The sequence below is a fragment of the Pipistrellus kuhlii genome, unplaced genomic scaffold (genome assembly GCF_014108245.1).
Source record: "Pipistrellus kuhlii isolate mPipKuh1 unplaced genomic scaffold, mPipKuh1.p scaffold_m20_p_2, whole genome shotgun sequence".
Classification (NCBI taxonomy): Eukaryota; Metazoa; Chordata; class Mammalia; order Chiroptera; family Vespertilionidae; genus Pipistrellus; species Pipistrellus kuhlii.
In genome coordinates, this window is record NW_023425515.1 from 34,909,213 (window position 1) to 34,922,453 (window position 13,241).

Below are 13,241 nucleotides of genomic sequence, written 5' to 3' on the forward strand. Positions count from 1 at the left end.
TCTTTTTTAGAACAAAGTTAGAAAAACACTGGATTCAACATCTTACATTGGCCTCTCCCACTACACCTTTTTTTTACTATTGACTTTTGCATAATGCCCCTCACCTCCTTTCCTACAAGGCCAAGGTTAACAAGTGCACCTTCCTTAGCCTGCTCTCTTAGAGGTCACCCTTGATTTACACTCTTCATCCCCCCCCCCCCACACACACACACACACGCACACTTAGACAAGCACCATTTCCTTGATCCAGAGAGCAATAAGATATGCATAACTTTTTTTTTTTTTAGTATTGCCCCACTTTCATGTTTTTCCATCAGACATTAACGCATTCACCTGTTTTGTACGTGCGTTTGTTTTTTCAAATTTCACAGGAAAGGTTTGAATTGGTGTCTTAACTAATAGTCACCAAGAATCCCTTCTTAGATGCCTTCCAGACCACTTGTAAACCAATAACATCATTGGTGCCACCTGGAAAGTCGAAGCGAAGATCGGTTTTGTCAAGATATTCATTTGAGCATTCATCTTCCTTTTGATCCCGGGTGGTTTGTGGGAAGAGAGGGTAGACTGAATGGGGCAGGGGACCAATGAGATAGAGAACCGACAGAGACTTCTTTGTAAAGTTGAAGGCACTTCCCCAGGCTGCTGTCTTGCCACCAATGAAAACATACAGAGCAGAAGCCATGAAAGTGGATTGTTGTCCCTCTGGGCTACGGGAGGCCTGGAGAGCCCTGGCCTGAATTCCTAGAGAAACGTAGACAACCCTAGCCACCTTCTTCTTCCCTCGCAGCATGCTCACCGCCTAAGGATTCGGGGCTCTCTCAAAGTTACGGACCTCAGACCTTGCCTGGGTCTGGGTGAAAGGAGGCAGAAGCTCTCCATGGAACTGAGGAAGAAGGAGACTGGAAGGAGAAGCCTGAGCGGGTGGGGCGCTCTAACCAGAGGGCTGTGGCCACTGTCAGGATGGATCCAAACTAGCTAGGAGTCAAAACGAGCTATCAGCGTAATGCAAGAGAGTCAAGAGTAGGAAGACCCTTTAGGTGCTAGAGATCAAGGGTTAGCTGGTTCCACTCCTCCCCCTGGGCTCCCAACCTAGCTTTTCTGGAATTGGAGACCCATCCAGACGAGAAGGTTATGGACACACGCCTAGCTCCTGCCCAACACGCAGGCACCGTGGGCAGTCGGCGCTTGCAGAGGTCAGGAGACACATCTCAAGTCCTCAGTGATCTGTGGGTCTGGCTCATGCAGTTGTGCATCATCATCACCAGGGGAGGGGAGAGGAAAGCCTCGCTGGGTTTCCTTAGTTGCTCTCCCTGGGGCTGTTACCTCTCCTCTCCCCCCAGTCCTCTGCCTCACCTCATCAGGACCAAAGAGCATTGAAACCCTTTTGCCTTTGCCTGCACGAAGCCTAAAAATTCAGGTTTTTGATAAGATTACTGCACCATCGATACAATTGCAGATTTTTTTTTTAAAAGCCTCCTCAAAGAGACAGATGTTTGGGCTGATTAAGAATTCAGGAGAAAACCTGCAGCTGCACCAAGGAATGATCTAGTGGACAAATATTTTAATAAAAAAGATATGAAGAGATCAGCCCGACCTTGCAAGGTCTTCTGCTTTAAAAAAAAAAAAATCTTTATCAAACCTCTATTCTATGGCTTCAATAAACAGAACCCATTACCTCACGGCATCTTTTGTTGGCCCCATACAAGAGAGAACAAAATGGTTATTCAGGGGAACGCTTTCGATTTTTATTGTGGGTAGCCTGCACAAAGAGCTGTGTTATTGTATTTAAAAGAACCATCTGTAGCAGAAACAATGGCATCAAATTATCTTTGAATACCCACTGAAAAAACATAAAGCTTTTTTTTTTATTCTTCTGTACGGTTGGGGGGGGGGGAATAGAGCAGTGTTAGGATAACTGACTTTTTTGTTGTTCTCTGGGTGCATTCTTCTCGCTCCCCCTCTCTCCCCCTCACCCTCTCACTCCTCTCTCTCTCTCTCTCTCTCCCTCTCTCTCTCTTTTAAAAAATCAGCCATTTGGGGTTTTAAGCCATAAACGATTTTTTCTTGTTGCAGGGGATTGCAGTGGCAAAGCTAGGCTAGGTCTTGGAGGCTGGTGTGAGGCGAAGCGGGTGAAGGCAGGAGGCTGGTGGAGAGACTGGGGGGAAGAAAAGCTGAAATGGATTCACGGTGGTGGTGCCTCGGATGGAGGATGAGAAAGGAATTGCCAGCTCCTTCAACGGCTCTGTCCGGTGAGAAGTGATCTAGCCTGGGCTGACAAGAGGCTGAGGGAGCCCTCACGTCCTTTCACTTTTTTACCTGCCAATCAAACTGCTACAAGACAACACCCTGATCTGCCATGGACATGTAAGTAGTTTGCAACCCAACTTTGACATTCAACTGCTAGCTCCCTCCTCTCTGCCCACCCCACCCCCAACTCACTTTATTCCCCTCTCATTCCTTTTTTTTTCCCTTCTTCTTCTTCTTTTGACCTTTAAGAGATCTGGAAATATACCCTGGGTGACAGTCCTTTAACACAGGCAGACTTAAGTCTGAGAGCATTAAGTTTTTGGAATTAAACGCTAATGTTGGTTTCTTTAACAAATGCAGACGTGAAGCGGCATTATTTTTTATTCTCCTAACAGTGTTAGTGCTGAACATAACCAGCTGCCTTGCAAGGGTGTGCTTGTTTCCTTTTTTTTTTTTTTTTTTTTTTTACGAACGCGAAGAAATCTCTGAGCCCCCAAAGAGAAATGCAGAAATGAAAGATTCAGGCTTCCATTTTAAGAATGTTACATTCTAGCATTTCATCCCTACAAAGAACCTTCTCCAGGACCAAGATTACAAAGAATGGAAAGAGTGATTTGAGCCCAAAGATACATGTCCTTAAGGGGTTGGTTGCTACTATTTCACCTGGCATCTTCCTATTTTGGTAGTGGGTGGGTGGGGGGGAGTTGGAAAAAAAAAAGAGAGAAGGAAAAGGACGTGGCGACACCTCGTTCTTTAGGAGAGGTTGTCATTGTCATCTAGAGATGCAAGAGGGCAGGATGAGCAGGAAATATTACCTGAGAGAAAGAATTACAGAGCATGGGGAAGCTGGAGGCTGGAAGCTGGAGGGGTTGGGGGGGGGGGGGCGGATTCTGTGGGAAGTTGTGTGCGGGCGGATAGGGGCTTGTTCTCTGGCGCCCTCTAATGGCAATTAGAACCACTGTTTTATTAATACTTTCTTAATTCAGTACTGGGAAAAGCAGCTGGTTTTTTTGTTGTTGCTGATGTTGATGGTTTTTTCCCTCCTCAGTCTTAGACACTAGAGACTATTCGTGGATTAAATTGATTCTTTTCATCCCAGAAACTTATGCATCTGTTTTTCAATGATCAAGGTTTTCTCCCCAAACATCCCCTTCTCTCCCAAAATTTTGTTAGACTAATAGACTAATGGTAAATTGATTTATGGAAGAAGGTGGCCCATGCCCAATTAGTAACTCGGAGAATAGGATTCCTTTGCTACCTGAACATCATTCGGAGTCTTCTAGGAGGGTAGGGTGTGGGGTAGAGTGGGGAGCGGTGATTTGGAAATTGCAGATTCTGACATGGGCTCATTATAATACAATTTAAAGGGGGGCTCTTAGGAACCTCTGTTATTGCGACATGTGGTGGTCAGGGGGCTTTCCTTACCGCCTCCTTTTTCTTTTTTCTTTTTCTTCTTTCTTTCTTTCTTTTTTTTTAATTTAGTAGATAAAGGTTAATCTTGGGCTGAATGATAGAGCTATGATTGACAAGAGAAAAGGTGTTGAGGGCAGGTCGCGCTGTCTTATTTACAGCCCACTGCTTGCTGTAGAGTCTTTGTTAGGACTGGAAAGCTAATTTAGTGCTGATCAAAAGCACCACAGAGTTAAAGGACTGGTAATGACTGCTAATTTCATTTCAGCCTCATGCATTCCCAACTGCTGTAATTAAAGACACGCTATTTAAATACAGGTGAAGGTTTTTTGGTTGTTGGTGTGTTGTTGTGTTTTTTTTTATGTTGGGGTGGGGGTGGGTGGATTACAATTTTATTTAGATTTCATTTTATCCATGGGTGTTATGTAGTCCAACACCAGATTTGTTTTTAAGAGCCATTTCATGTCATCTACGCCTGGCTTTGCAGAATGGACAGTTTGAAATGTGTCAATTCATAAAAGCTCCCATTTAAAGAAAGAAGAAAGAAAGAAAAGGGGGGAGGATGCAGAGGAGTAACTGTTGGGGGGATTTCAATATTTGGGTCTTTTCCCCCCACCCCCTTCCAATTAATAGAAGGGCCTTCGAAATAGCTAAAGTATTTGAAACTTGGGTCAAGGTTAACAGGCCAGAGGGATATGTGTCAGCTTTTAAGACTTCTAAAAAGCTGATCATGTGGACAGATGGAAAAAAATATATTTTTAATTAAATAATTTCCCTCACACTGTAGCTACAGAGTCGGCTCAGAAACCGTGTAATTCCTCAACCGATAGGAGTTTCTTTATGAGAACATCAAAGCATAAAAAGCTCTACATTTTCGGAGTTGGTTAAAATTGATAACCACCCCCCACCCCCACCCACCCACACACACACCCCAAAAAAGAATTTAGTCTTTAATCTCTTTTTATCCCCAGAGACTAAAGCTCAGTACTCGACCCGGCAAGCGGCTTTCACCTTCCGGGGCTGGAACCCGGCTCAGATGTGAAGCGGCAGTGAGCCGCCGTGCAGGTTCGTGCCCAGCGCCCCCTGTTGGACATAGTAGAAGCAGCGCAGCGCCAGTCCTGGAAATCGCTAGAACCTTGCTCTGGGGTTAGATATAATTCTTTATTACTCTCCAAAAAGGAGATGGAGGCAGAGAAACAGGCTTTCATATCCTTTCTTGCTAATTTAATTTTAAACCAATAAAAATTACAAGGAGATAATACAATTTTAAGTTAGTAAAAAGTAAAGCTTAACCTCCTATTCCTCCTCTTCCTAACATCCTAGCCAACCCCTTTGGGTGTAGAGCTCTTATTAAAGATTCTGTGGTAGTAAAACAGGTAGAGAAGCATGATTTTTTAAAAAATAAATAAATAAAAAGAATTTCTTCTGTAGCAGTGGAGAATCAAGGAAAAGTTACTTCTCCCATTAAGTACACATTCAAAAAATAAAACAGACGATGCCGCTGCTTGCTGTTTTTGACGTTGTCATCAGCATCTTGAATGCCATCAGAGGTCCTTCAAGTATTGTAACTGAGCCTCGGAATAAATGAAATATGTGCTCCTTTTTATTTGTTTATTTTATTATCATAATGTAATTAAAAGGCCAGTAGGTTCTTTGAATGTTTCCCATTCCCAACCCGATCTTGATCAAACTTTTCCTTTCCCCGTTAGTGGTTAAATTCTAGATATTATTTAAGGAACAGGTGCCTGACACCTTTCTTCTTGTATCTCAGCCTTAGGATTTCAGGGAAAGTGTACCAAGGATAAAGAGTATTTTTCTTTTGAAATTCATCATTTTCATTGACCAGGAACCCAAATTATCCCAAGGGGAAGAGGACTATTTTTACACTTCCAAAAAGCTACCTGTCTACATAAGAAAGCGCTCTGGCTTGTTCTTTGGTGAGCAAATAAAGACAAAAGTACACTCTGCATTCTTTCAGAAAGACAGACTATAAAAAACGAGACATCTTTTGAATTTAAGACAATGGGGGAATATGGGTTTATTTAGGTGTTGAAAGTCAAGTTGAAATAATAATTCGTGTGCTAAATGAACAGATAAGACCTCAACGAGGTGTTTGATGATTTCAATCATCAGAGATGTGCTTACAATGTTAATTTTTAGATACAATTCACAGTAAGAAGTTTAGGGCTTGTTTCCCCAAGAAAACCAGCTAACCTTTCGAGCATAATTCCTTTTAAAGATAGTTATACTGTGGCTATGCCAATTGTTCCTGTTGATCTTTACTTTCTTCCTCTCACCTCCCAAAATCAGTGGGTCCGAGGTTATGTTTTTTTAGGGCAATTGCTGAAAACAATTTAGTGCGATGAGAGTTGCCTTCTCCATCTGATTTCCAGAATCGGATCTTGGTTTATGCTTCTCAATAAATTAGTTCGGACATTGTGGCAGGCAAAGAATCAGCGTTTTGGGGTGCTTTTGGTGTTGTTTTTTGTAATCAATTTTTTTTTTTCCACCCGGAATTCTATCGCAATGAGCAAGCGGTATTCCGCGCTGCAGAGATCCCTACACTTTGCTTTACGCAAAGACTAGTCCCAGGACTGTCATGTTAAGTTCGGGCAGCCTGAGACCCAGCGCCACGCCGGAAGGGTCACCAGCGAAGCGCTGTCTGCCGCGCTCCGAGGCCGCCGGCCGCGTGGGGAGGCCGAAGCCCGCAGGAACCGTGGAGGCGACCCACGACGTGGGAATTGCTGTAGAATTTGCAGCAGCCGAGGCCCGGAGATTCTGACCCCGTCCCGCCCCCTCGAGGATCCCCACCCGCAGGGAGAGGCCCGGGAGAGGGGTTAGGAGGCGGGCGCACCTGGCTGCGCGCAGGCTGGCGGCGGGTCCCCCGCTTCCCAGGGCCCTGGGAGCAGGCGCGACTCCCAGGGCCGGGAACGGAACTGAGCGAGTGGGTGGCCTGGGCCTGGGCACACAGCCCAGCTCTCCCAGCGCCCTGTCATCTCTGCGGTCCAGGCAGCCCCAGCCCCAGCCCCCGCCGGAACCGCGCGCCCCGAGGCCCGCCCGCAGCAGGGCGGCCCTGGCGCGCTGGGGGCTGGGGGACTGGGCACTGGGGAGTGGGCAGCGAGGGGCCGGCTCCCGGGTAGCAGGCAGAGCCTCGGCTGGCTAAGGCTGCGCTCTTCCCCCGCCGCAGAGAGCCCTGGAGGGGCGGGGCGGGCATTTTTGGGTTTGTTCGTCCCAGCGGCCAGGCCTGAGCCCGTGCCTGTTGGCGGGGCGCCCTGTTTTGTAAGGAGGCATTCTTGCCCGGCGGCGCGGAGGATGGGCAGCCTCATTTGGGCCCAAGGAGTCTGTGCCAAATCCTCAGCCCCTTCTCTCCAGCGCATCTTTTCCTGGTTGAACCCAAGCCTCATTTGAAAGGCCAACAGAGGTGGCTTGGGAGTGTATTACCTATTTTTGGAGTGGAGAAAATGACTGATGCTTAAGACTGAGATTTGAAGATGAGCCCTCGTTTACTGTTTGCTTTTTTACCTTAAAAAAAACAAAAAACAAACAAAACAAAAAAAAACACTAACTTTGAAGATACTTTAGTTTCTTGATCCAACCCTGAGACACAGCCGAAGCAGCCAGGCCTGAAGGAGCTGAGATGGAGACAGATACGCGCCTCTCCACCCACCCACCACTCAGCGGGCAGAGAAACGCTGCCAGACTCCGGGAGACTCCGGGTCCTAATCCAGGGCCCAGCTGCTATGTGGGTTGCTCCCGGGTGTTGAAACCACAAGTACAACTTGACACCATTGAGCCTACGGTGCTTGTCAATAATCTGCGAATTAGGTGCAGACACTGTCACTGCAGATCATAACAGTTTCTGAAGGACTCATTACAGCCTATCGTGTCAATGATCTTCAAATTAAGGAGGGAGGGTGGGACGGGAGGGGAACGGAGTGGGGAGCGCCTACAAAAAAGGCAAGAAGGGCTGGAGGGGGAGATAAAAGTCAGAGCCCCAGCTGGGGGGGGGGGCGGGGGGGGGGATAAAGCCTTTCAAGATTATCAGGCTAGTGATCTGAGAATTCCATGGGGATGGGTTTGGAAGCCCAACTCTATGTGAGCCAGAGCTGGAAGGGGGTGCTGGGGGGTGAGCAGAAGGGGGCCCCTGGGAAGGAAGGCCCCTCAGACATTTCTTTTGAGGCCAGAAGAGCCTTTGGGCGAGGGCTCCAGACATCCATGGGAGGCCTGGAGGATGCCAGCCCGCCCAGGATGGGTGTCCACTTTGATTTGGAGCACTTTCCAGGACGAGCCAGAGCTGCCAGTCTTTTGAGGGGGAAAAAAAAAAAAAAAAAAGTGGGTAATGGGTAATAGTTTTGTTTAGGGCTGGTGTGATTATAAGGGTGATTCCTCCTCCCCCCCACCCCCAATGGTTTGCTTTCAGCTTCTTTTCATGCAAACAGGTAAAAGAATATCTCCCTTTTCTTTTGATAATATTCCTGTCCCTTAAGCAGCTCTAATTTATTGCACCAACTTGTTTTGGGGGGGTACCAAACACCTCTGCCCTCTGAGGTAGTTGGCTTTGGTCACTTTTTGGTGGGTTTGTATCATGCCTGATTATCCTGCTGTGGGGAGAAGACTAATGTCATTGCTGCAGGTTGGAATGGCCAGGATTAGGGAAACACCATCTCCCTTGAGGGAGGAGGGGGGACTGCCTCGCAGTGAGTGAGTAGCCTGGCACGCTCTGGGATGTCATTCCTGCGCCATTTAGGCTTGTTTTTCCCACAAAAGTTGAGGTCACGACTAAATGAAATAACCGCAGTTGGAGAATTTGAGACAATCATCTTTTTTCCCCCCTAAAAACAAGGGGTAACACTGCTAGTCACTGGGAAATTAGGGTTCTAAGGAAGCCCCTCTCTTTGGTGTGATTAATTGCACAAGCGAGGGCGGTCAGTGTGGGAGAGGTGTGTATAGATTCGCAGGCAATGGTTTTGAGGTGTGAACCGGCCCGTGGGTTGGCTGGGCCAGGTGCAGCTCCTGGTGATGTTTGCCAGATCTTTGTTTTTTCATTCCCTTCTCCTAATTTGTAAAGTAAAAATCACAGGTTCTTTTATTGTTATTTTTTTTCCCCAATGCAAAAGAAAACCACTGGTGAAAATTTTGAAATGCCAGTATTTTCAGGTTGTCTTTTTTTTTTTTTAAAGGAATTTCTATTTTAAACAATTAGATCAAAAACATTATGTGTTCCCCCCCACACCCGCACCCTGGACAACAGCTGCAGAGCAGAGACAAAATTTTATGTTAAAGTAACTTGGTAATTCAGAAATGAAATGAAATTGTGGAGTGTAAATCCCCTTTTCCAGAAAACACTTGAACTGGAATCTAGGAAGGATGTGCATATATATGTACTGCTATAAGCAATATGATGGTTATTATATATAGCACTCAAGACATTTACAAGTGATTATATATCACTTCTGTTGCTATAATTTGAAGAGGAAAATATATTTAGTTCTCTAACTGCCGAATTATTTTTAAAATGTATTTATTTCATCAGTGGGAATTAGATGAAAGAGAATGAATATGAAAAGGAGTTGAATGCAGAGCAGCTCTGCATTCCTTAGGTTTCAAGGGTCCTTACAGCTCTTGAGTGAAATTATTTGGTGAAATTGGGTCCGGACTGAAATAGCATTTGTTATCGCCTTGTTCATTTGTTATGTGTAATGCCACTTCTAGAAATTAAAGGCAAGGCACTGAAGGGACAGACAAGAAGAAAAAATATGATTAAGCAATTTTTAAATTGCCAATCTGCCCATTTCTCCATGTGCATGTCTATGCTTTAGTCAGTAAAGAGGGAGAGAGGTATATGCTTGTCTTTGTATCATCTAGAAACATTTCTCATAGTTCCTGTCAATAATCCTTCCCACTTCCAAAATCTGACAAGTTTGGCAATAGGAAGAAAATGAAGGAAATGTAGATGAAAGAGCTTCCATCATTTTGAAAAATTGCTTTATAAAAATTGAAGTGTCCCCTCTGGGATTTCCTGTGAGGGATCTTTTACAGTTATCTAAAGCAAATGTAGTTTGATCCCAGTACAATTCTATTTTAATTTTTGCTCTTACTTTCAATATCCTGACTTTTTCCAGTTTATGTCTTATCGATTAATTTTTTAAAAATATGTAAAATATGTGAAGCTTTCTCAAGGAAAAGAAATCTTCTAGTACCCTTTTTTTTTTTTTTCACCTCCATTTATCTGTGTTTGTGTCATCAATCTTGGAGAATCAAGTGTTGATCATTCCGGAAGTCTCGTGGCATGTTCCAATTCGGAGTGATTGAACTGTTTTTGCCATTTAGTGGGGAGAGGGAAACATCTTAAAAATTGGCTTATGCCAATCTCCGTACTCTGTCTCAGTTTTCTTGTGTTAGGGGACAAGTATCAATAAAATCTCATTTTACCAGATTGCACCAGTATTGTCCTAAACATTGGAATTTCTCTTTATTTTTTGGCTTTTAAAAATCAGGAAATTTTCTTGGATTTCCATACTTCTCTTTTCACTTGCCTCTGACTTACCACACTGGTTTGTTCTCTTTCACAGCAGCATGATCACTGCTCTGGTCATTTTCAGGGGAGGTAGTTGGAAGGTTAGGATCCGGAGGAAACATAACAAAAAGGAAGAGAGAAAAAAACACACACACACACAAAACCTTCATTTGGCCAGATCTGGCTCCTAATACATTTAACCAATTCCAGAATTAGAAAGCCTTTTCTGTACATTTTCTTCTATTTTGCTCTCTTTTTTCCCCCTTACATAATGAAATTAAAACTTTTGGAGCCCACAGTTGACATTTTTCAGAAAATTGAGTTATCAAGGCAGTAATTATTTCACAGGGAGATAAAACTCTCATAGCCCCAACTGTCAAATAGGGCCCTTTTCAGATTTTAATTACAAAATAAAATTAGTCTGCTCTTCCTCAGAATGGTTTGTGAGTGGTTAAACAGAGCTTTCCCCCCCAATACTGGTGGTCGTCGTCAAACTCTGCTAATTAGCAATGCTGAGAAATTCCAGTTAACAAGGACATTCTCCAGGACTCTGCAGGTTCCCTGCCGTTTGCCTTCATTTCCATAAGAAGATTAAGAGAGGAGGGGAACACACTCAAATGCAGATGTAGAAAAGAAGCTTTTTTTTTTTTTTTTTTTTTTTTTTTTTTAACAAGCATCATAATAGTAAGATGCTTGGCTAGTTCTCACCTAATTACTGCAAGTTAAACCTCTATTTGCCACTAAGAAGAAAAAATAAGTCTACAGTCCCCTATCCACAAAACTGTTAGTTGGCTTCAGATATAATACTTGAGGAGGGATGAGAGGCGTTCAGGAGAAAAATATCAAGGCAAAAGGTTTTTAAATAAAATTGAGCTACACTTAATCAGTTAAGGATTTTTTGGCTGGGGCCTATGGTAGAACAGAATCAAACCTGAATAGCCCAGGAATTAGGCATTTTTATTCTTAATTTCTCATCTTGCTCTAAAGTGTGCCGCTTTTTGTGCCCACTCTTCAGATTAAGCACTTCCAATTGTCATAAATTGTGCCAATGGCAACATTTTAAATGTGGGAATCTGGAGCACCCTCTTCCAAGTCTTATTTTGATTCCCTAGTAGTCAATGGTGTGTTGTTATGAGTACTGGAGCCGTCTGTTTTAAACTAAAAACAGTACTGTTTCTATCATCTATTGTGATTGTTATAGTTATTATTATATTTAGGTGCCGGAGATAGTGCTGCATTGAAATAGAGTGGCCGGTGATCTGATTTTTTTAATGCATATGTTCTAAAAAAAAAAAAAAAAAAAAGTCTAATGAGAAAATTATTTCTGCTATCACCATCTTCCTTAATCTTACTTTCATAGCACATTATTATGCATAAACACCAGCCACAGTTAGTTCATTGCCTTGATAAGTATTGGAGGCTTAATTAAAATAAAGCTGTAAATAAATGCAACCAATGATAACACAATTGTACTGTATTTCCATGGCTTATTTATATGATAAAAACAATTAGCAAAAGACCTAGACATCCCCTTTAACCTCTTAAATGAATTATTATAGAATTAAGACACAAACACATGCATCTGAGAATGTATTAAAGCTTTTACATATTATCCCAAGGAAAAAAATTGTAACACTACCGAGAGAGAGAGAGAGAGAGAGAGAGAGAGAGAGAGAGAGAGAGATTAAAAACATTTGCTTCTATAACCATCTGTTATTAATATTTATTTTAATATACATACACCACCAATACCCACGCCACTTCTTGGTTTTGTCTTCAAACTTAATTAGCCATAAGCTCTTCCCCGCTAGTTTTTGGAATAATGCTACTAAGCACAGACCAGCACATACACAATCATAAGATGAATGCTTGTTTTGCCCTTCGTGGTGTCTGGACAATCATAATTCATTCATATGTTGAATCTCATAATTTGTACCTCATTTTTCCATGGTTTAACCTCCCACTTGTCTCGAGGTTATATATGTACGTTTCTAAGTTAAGCAAATTAAATATGACTCTTATAATTTGGTTCCATAGCTTATATGATATGTTAACTTCTCTTTTGTTTAAATTACATGTAATTAATTTGATCTTCCTCCCATCCCCCCTCCTTTTTTTTTTTTCTTCTTTATTTCCAAACACCTTTTAAAGGTAAAAGCCATAGTCTTGGGAAAGCGAATCCACCAGTAGGGGGCGCACCAGCCACATCCCAGAAACGGAGACGCACTGAAAAGCCAGTCTCCAGATCCAGGCAACCTTTTCTCTTTCCTAGCCTTCGTGTCCGAGATTAGCTTACTATTATACCTCGAATAAACAGAAGACATTGTTTTATTTTGATGAGTGGCATATTTATGCGTTTCGAGAAGCCTGTTTCTTCCTTCCCAGGTTCCCAGGAACTAAAAGAAAACAAACCATAACTTAAAGAGGAAAAGGAGAGCTACCGGAGGGGGGTGGGAGTAGGGGTTGACTGGAAATGATAATTTAAGACAAAGTCTACTGCAGAATTCTGTTTCTCAACTTTTCTGCGTCTCCAGTGAGCGAGCATGCTTATCTTGAGTCCACCAAGAGCAGAAAAGCTTGGGAGGGCAGCGATTGAAGGCGTTAGGCTGCGGGTAATGATGGTTTAGGGGAAGGTTAGTGAGGCACAAAAACAATGCAAAGTTTTGTAAGGATAATAAATGGAACGTGGCCGACAGATACTATTCAGTACGTTTTCTTAGGGTGCGTAAGGGGGGGCCAGGGGACTGAGGGGGCGGAGAGGGTGTTACAGAAGAAAGAACATAAGTAACCCCGATGGTTTAAGCCCTTTCTTAAAAAGAAATGGCATCAGGGATTTTTTTTCTCCTCCCCCTCCCTCCCCCCCCCCCCCCACCCTTTGTAGTCAAGTGCATTTTAGCCACAAAGATTCCAACAAGAGAGTGGAAGGAAACTTAGACGGGGCTTTGTTTGGCTCCGTGTAGCGACAAGAGAAACAAAACTACCTATTTGTAACGGACGTGCTGCCATTGCTCTCCGCATTGAGCGCCTACCTATTGAAATCTTTACGTCGGGACAATGGGAGCGCGGC

General features: G+C 43.5%; 1 long non-coding RNA gene across 2 annotated transcripts in view; it reads left to right on the forward strand.

Moving 5' to 3' along the window:
• The first annotated feature begins 1,944 nt into the window (after window positions 1-1,944).
• The window catches only part of LOC123652609, a 55,602-nt gene continuing 44,305 nt past the window's right edge, over window positions 1,945-13,241 (forward strand). The window contains exon 1 of one of the 2 annotated variants that reach the window (XR_006742050.1): window positions 1,945-2,364. This is a non-coding gene — a long non-coding RNA (uncharacterized LOC123652609). The remainder of the gene's footprint in view (window positions 2,365-13,241) is intronic. The other variant, XR_006742048.1, reaches the window with a different exon arrangement.